Source organism: Salvia splendens, unplaced genomic scaffold (assembly GCF_004379255.2).
Source record: "Salvia splendens isolate huo1 unplaced genomic scaffold, SspV2 ctg550, whole genome shotgun sequence".
Classification (NCBI taxonomy): Eukaryota; Viridiplantae; Streptophyta; class Magnoliopsida; order Lamiales; family Lamiaceae; genus Salvia; species Salvia splendens.
In genome coordinates this window covers 57,270-64,784 of record NW_024599208.1, presented here as the reverse complement: position 1 = coordinate 64,784, position 7,515 = coordinate 57,270, and positions in this window count along the sequence as shown.

Sequence of the window (7,515 nt, the reverse complement as noted above, 5' to 3'; positions counted from 1 at the left end):
ACTCTTCAAGAAATGGGAATGGCAAAAATGGCATATAGATATGCTGGAATTTCTGAAAAAGAAGCTTGTGTCCTTCTTGTTAATGGCTTTACGGGCCAACTTAAAAATTGGTGGGATAATGCTTTGAGTCTAGAAAGCAAAGAAGAAATACTTAATCATATCATTAATATTGAGGATCAGGATGGAGAAATACAAGAAGCGAGCGATGCTTGTGATTTTCTTGTTGTCACCATTTCAATGTATTTTGTGGGAAACCCTAGAGAAGAATACAATAGTACTTCTATTGTTCTAACAAATCTTAGATGTCCTTCCTTATCTGATTACAGATGGTATAAGGATGTTTTCTTAACTCATGTTCTTAAAAGAAATGATTGTAATCAAGCTTTCTGGAAAGAAAGATTCATTGCAGGATTACCCAAACTTTTTGGTGAAAGAATAATTCAAAAACTCAAAGATGATATTAATTCTGAAAATATCCCCTTTGAAAATATAACTTTCGGGCAGTTATTTGCTTTTGTCAAAAAAGAAGGGCTAGCCATCTGTATGGAAATAAAAATACAAAATAAATATAGAAAAGACAAACAAAAAGTGAAAAATGAATTAGGATGTTTTTCTGAAATGTTTGGAATTGAAAAAATTGAAGCCCCTTCTTCAAAAATCAAAAGGAAGTCCAGAAAATTCAAAAAAGATTCACAAAGGCAGAATAATCATAAGCCTTACCGAAATAGAGATAATTTTAGAAAAACAAAACCCATAAGAAAATTTAAACCAAATAATGATAGGAATGAAATAAAATGTGGTTATTGCAAGAAAACAGCTCATACTGAAGATCAATGTTGGAAGAAAAAGAAACGAAACATTAGATCTATTTCTAAGCAAATTAATAACCTCTTAAGAGAAAAAAATAATTCATCTAATTCAGAAAGTGAGTCAGAGATTGAAGAAATTCAAAATACCTCGGAAAGTAGTAATTATCATAGTAGTGTTGAAAATGAAAAAGATATTTGTAAAACTTGTATCAATGTCATTTGTAAAGAAAAGAAAGAGGCTATTCTTGATCTAGTCCAACAAATTCCGGAAAGTGAAGTTAGAGATGAATATCTTAATAAGTTAAAAGATTTAATCCTTGATGAACCTTCTACTTCTAAAAAGGTTAATATCAAAGAACAATTCAGTCTTAATAGTCTTTGGGATAAATATCCCTATCAAGGTATATCAAAACAAATAACTACTAGAGATCTACAGAGTGAAATTAATAATCTTAAGAAACAAATTAATAAAGAATTTTTTGAATTAAAAGAAAAGAATTTTGAATTAGAAACAAGGCTTTCTGTCATGGAACATAATACAGAAGTTAATAATTGGGAAAATCCTGACCAAAATTCTGAACCAGGAAATAATTCGGTAGGGGTTATCCAAGAAATTAATTATCAAAAATGGCATAATAACATAACACTTGTTGTTAACAACTTCAAAACCAATATGATGGCTCTAGTTGACTCAGGAGCTGACCATAATATTATTAGAGAAGGTGTTGTGCCTACCAAATTGTAACACCCATACCTTAAGTTTGAAATTTATTTTATGTAACGAAATAATTGATAAAATTATTTCGAAATGCTATGCTTCTCGATAAATGTGATATGGGAAAAATTATGGTTTGTGTGTGTGATGTGAAAAGGAATGTGTTTTTTTTTTTATTGTGAACGATGGGAGGCACGTTTAAGGTCTCGTTGAAAGGTCGATTATGAAATTGCTATTCTTTAGCAAGACGAATGAATTAAGTCGAAAGGAATGTATGTTTTATGGATAACGACGCGCGTAATTTGAGGAACGATTGAATGAATTTTATATTTGGAACAACACCAAATATAAGTTATGTACGATTTCTCGTACTTTAATTCTTGGTTATGAAGAACGAGATAACAAAATTTAATAAAGGCCCGTGAATTTTATTTAACGAAGGAAAATGCGAAAAAATATAAGAATGTCTGAAATTACTTTGGACTTTCTAAAATAAATTTGAAGTCCAATTAAAATAAGATAATTTGAATTCTAATCACTCTTTAAATCCATCAAGTGGTAGTTTTTAACTTGGGCTTGTAATTTATTTATTGGTTTTAACCCAATTGAAATTTAATTTATGGAAGCCCAAGTTTGGTTTTAAACTAGCTAAGCCCAAAAAGAGCCCCCCCCCCCACGTCGACGGTTTTACATCCCTTCCCCCATGACCGATCGGTTTTACTCCTCGTTGATCCACCTCTCCACTTTCCCCATCAATATCTACACCCCAAAGCCACTCCCCCCACTTACTCTTGTAACCTTTCACTTAGTAAAAAAAAAAAAGAGAAGAGAGAAGGAGAAGCGGCGAGAGAGAGAGTGCCGAGAGGGAGGAGGAAGCTTTGAGCCACTACCTTGTGTATTTCCTACCATTTTCAACCATCTTGGAGGTATAATCCATTCCTTGTTTAAAGCATGTGTTGTTCTAGTTTTTCATGCATATTACATCCTTGTTTCGTAGCTTTTCTTCCATAACCAAACTAAATAGGAACCAACTTAGAATCTTCCAAACGATCGCCGTACGTAGCCGAAGCTTAGAAAGAACTTAACTTTATAGTAATAGCACGTGTTTCGGGAAGTTTCGGGGTGGTTTCGGGCGTGTTCGGAGTGACGTGGTGGCTGTCCGGCGGCTGGACCTCTCGGCAATGGCAGGTGGGTGGCTGTCCGGCGGCAGGGTCTGCCTCCGCTCCAGGCGCGACGACCGACGGCGACGGAGCAGCAGTCGGCGACAGCGTCCGGCCTATCTGGTGTATTTACAAGGACATGACAAGAAGGAGAGGAAGGTTGAAGATGTGGCAGTGGTACCTGAGTTTCCCGACGTATTTCCCGATGCGTTGCCAGGCCCTCCGCCTGACCGACAGTTGGAGTTTACTATCGATCTGGAACCAGGAGCTGTACCAGTATCGAAAGCACCATATAGGATGGCACCGAAGGAGTTGGAAGAACTCAAAATCCAGCTACAAGAACTACTGGACTTGGGTTTTATCCGACCGAGTGTATCGCCGTGGGGAGCACCTGTGCTGTTTGTGAAGAAGAAAGACGGGACACTAAGAATGTGCATAGACTATCGGGAATTGAACAAGTTGACTCTCAAGAACAAGTATCCTCTGCCGAGAATAGACGACCTGTTCGATCAACTCAGGGGAGCAGGAGTATTTTCGAAGATGGATTTAAGGTCGGGATATCATCAATTGAGGGTACGAAGGGAGGACATACCCAAGACGGCTTTCCGAACGAGGTATGGGCATTATGAGTTTGTAGTTATGCTGTTTGGACTGACAAATGCACCGGCGGTATTTATGGACTTAATGAATCAAGTATTCCATCCATACTTGGACAAGTTTGTCCTGGTATTCATAGATGATGTGCTAGTTTACTCGAAGGATGAAAAGGAACATGAGGAGCATCTAAGGATCACGCTGGAAACACTCAGAACAGAGAAGTTATACGCCATGTTCAGTAAGTGTGAATTCTGGCTAAGGGAAGTGAATTTTCTGGGCATATTGTGACGGCCGAAGGGATTCGAGTTGACCCCGCAAAGGTGGAGGCCATACAACAGTGGAAGGCACCAAAGACCCCAAACGAGATTCGAAGTTTCCTTGGACTGGCAGGATACTACCGAAGATTTATTGAAGGATTTTCTAAAATCGCAAGACCAATGACTCAACAATTGAAGAAGGGGACCAAGGTCAATTGGACACCGGAGTGCGAGGCTAGCTTCCAGTTGTTGAAAGAGAAATTGACCACCGCACCTATTCTAGCCGTGCCGGAATAGGGAGTAGACTATGTGGTTTACACTGATGCATCGAAGGTTGGACTGGGGTGTGTTTTGGTGCAGAATGGTAAGGTGATTGCCTACGCTTCGCGGCAGTTGAGACCACACGAGTGTAATTACCCTACTCATGACTTAGAACTAGCGGTTGTTGTGCACGCATTGAAGATTTGGAGGCACCATCTCTATGGAGTTCGGTGTGAGATTTTTACCGACCACAAGACTCTGAAATACTTCTTTGAGCAGAAAGATTTGAACATGAGGCAACGCAGATGGCTCGAGCTAGTCAAGGATTATGATTGTGGTATTAACTATCATCGGGGTAAAGCAAACGTGGTGGCGGATGCTTTGAGCCGGAAAGCTCAACCGCAGTTGGCTACTTTTCTCACTCAGGAAGCGGAGTTGATTCGCGATTTTAGCAAGATGCAATTGGAGGTAGTAAGAGCTCCGGAGACCGTGAAGGGAAAGATTGCCACCTTGGTAATTGCATCCGATCTGCGGACAAGGATAATAGAAGGGCAACGGAATGATGAAAATTTGGAGAATATTCGACTGAAGGTGAGGAAGGGCGAACAAGAGAAGTTTCGAGAGGAGGCTGATAATGCTCTCACCTGTGAGGGGAGACTATGTGTGCCAAGCGACGAAGGACTTTGAAATGAAATTCTGACCGAGGCACACGAGACTCCATACACCGCTCATCCTGGAAGTACGAAGATGTACCAGGACTTGAAGGGATCATTCTGGTGGGATGGAATGAATAGGGACATAGCTTTGTTTGTGGACAGATGTTTGGCATGTCAACAAGTAAAAGCTTTACATCAACGACCCTATGGGAAGTTGCAACCGTTGGAGATTCCGGAGTGGAAATGGGAACATATCACTATGGATTTTGTGACAGGTTTACCAAAGACCCGGCAAGGAAATACGGCCATTTGGGTAATCATAGACCGCGCATTTTATACCTATCCCTATAACTCATGGATCCGACAAGCTAGCTCGGATTTATGTGAAAGAAATCATTCGGCTACATGGAGTGCCAGTAACAATCACGTCAGACCGGGATACGAGGTTTACTTCAAGGTTTTGGATAAGTCTGCAATGGGAGCTTGGTACACGACTGAATTTTAGTACTGCCTTCCATCCACAAACCGATGGACAGTCCGAGAGAACGATTCAAACTCTTGAGGACATGCTGAGAGCCGTGGTGCTCGACAGAGGAGAAAATTGGGAAGTAGTACTACCATTGATCGAGTTCGCCTATAACAATAGTTTCCAGGCGACAATGAATATGGCCCCGTATGAAGCATTGTATGGGAGGAAATGTAGATCACCACTTTACTGGGATGAGGTTGGTGAAAGAAGAATACTCGGCACAGATTCGGTCGAAGAAATGATAGAGATCGTGCGACAAATTCGACAAAGGATAAAGGAAGCTCAAGATCGACAGAAGTCGTATGCTGATGTCCGGCGTACCGATTTACAGTTCAATACGGGAGATAAGGTGTTTTCGAAGGTATCTCCGTCGAAAAGGATAACGAGGTTCGGTGTAAAGGGGAAGTTGAAGCCACGATACATAGGGCCTTATGAAATCCTTGAGAAGGTGGGACCCGTAGCGTATAGGTTGGCACTACCACCAAGTTTTGGGACTGTGCACAATGTTTTCCATGTGTCACAATTACGGAAGTACGTGTTCGATCTCAAACACATGGTTCATCAAGAGGAAATGATTTTAAATCCTGACTTGAGTTACGAGGAGAAGCCCGAAGCTATTCTGGATAGGAAAGTGCAAGAGTTGAGGAAAAAATCGATCGCGTCCGTGAAAGTACTTTGGAAACACCATGGCCACGAGGAGGCTACTTGGGAACTCGAGGATAAAATGAAAGAGAAATACCTGGAACTTTTTGTTTGAAATGAGCAAATTTCGGGATGAAATTTCTGTTAAGGTGGGTAGAATGTAACACCCGTACCTTAAGTTTGAAATTTATTTTATGTAACGGAATAATTGATAAAATTATTTCGAAATGCTATGCTTCTCGATAAATGTGATATGGGAAAAATTATGGTTTGTGTGTGATGTGAAAAGGAATGTGTTTTTTTTTAATTGTGAACGATGGGAGGCACGTTTAAGGTCTCGTTGAAAGGTCGATGATGAAATTGTTATTCTTTAGCAAGACGAATGAATTAAGTGGAAAGGAATGTATGTTTTATGGATAACGACGCGCGTAATTTGAGGAACGGTTGAATGAATTTAATATTTGGAACAACACCAAATATAAGTTATGTACGATTTCTCGTACTTTAATTCTTGGTTATGAAGAACAAGATAACAAAATTTAATAAAGGCCCGTGAATTTTATTTAACGAAGGAAAATGCGAAAAAATATAAAAATGTCTGAAATTACTTTGGACTTTCCAAAATAAATTTGAAGTCCAATTAAAATAAGATAATTTGAATTCTAATCACTCTTTAAATCCATCAAGTGGTAGTTTTTAACTTGGGCTTGTAATTTATTTATTGGTTTTAACCCAATTGAAATTTAATTATGGAAGCCCAAGTTTGGTTTTAAACTATCTAAGCCCAAAAAGAGCCCCCTCCCACGTCGACGGTTTTCCATCCCCTCCCCCATGACCGATCGGTTTTACTCCTCGTTGATCCACCTCTCCACTTTCCCCATCAATATCTACACCCCAAAGCCACCCCCCCCACTTACTCTTGTAACCTTTCACTTAGCAAAAAAAAAGAAGAGAATAGAGAAGGAGAAGCGGCGAGAGAGAGAGTGCCGAGAGGGAGGAGGAAGCTTTGAGCCACTACCTTGTGTATTTCCTACCATTTTCAACCATCTTGGAGGTATAATCCATTCCTTGTTTAAAGCATGTGTTGTTCTAGTTTTTCATGCATATTACATCCTTGTTTTGTAGCTTTTCTTCCATAACCAAACTAAATAGGAACCAACTTAGAATCTTCCAAACGATCGCCATACGTAGCCGAAGCTTAGAAAGAACTTAACTTTAGAGTAATAGCACGTGTTTCGGGAAGTTTCGGGGTGGTTTCGGGCGTGTTCGGAGTGGCGTGGTGGCTGTCCAGCGGCTGGACCTCTCGGCGATGGCAGGTGGGTGGCTGTCCGGCGGCTGGGTCTGCCTCCGCTCCAGGCGCGACGACCGACGGCGACGGAGCAGCAGTCGGCGACAGCTGCTGTGCCATCCGGCGACGGCAGCGACCGACGACGCCAACAGCAGCTGCACGGCTGTAAGGGACGATGGCGACGGGCTGGAAGCGTCGACTCCTCGACGACGGGGCAGTAGCGGCGACGTCTCTCGCCGGGGGCGACGGCAGCGTGCCTTCGTCGTGGTGGCAGTCGGCGAGAGAGAAGGAGTCGGGGAGAGAGAAGAAAGGGAAGAGAGAGAGGGAAGAAAGAGAGGAAGATGATAGAGGGAATTGGGCCATGTACTTTTGTTGTTGGGCCTTGGATTAATTTTTTTTTTAGTTGTTGGGCTCTTCCTTTAATTGATGGGGGCTCACTATGTAATTTTGGAGGAATAAGGTGGCTAAGAAATTTAATCCCGGGTCGGTGATTGAGAGTTTAATCGGGGGAAAATATTTAATTAAATTCCGTAAGTTCTTTTGATGAGTGAATAATTTACCTAGGTATGAAATAATACTTTTTCAATGGTAAATAATTACG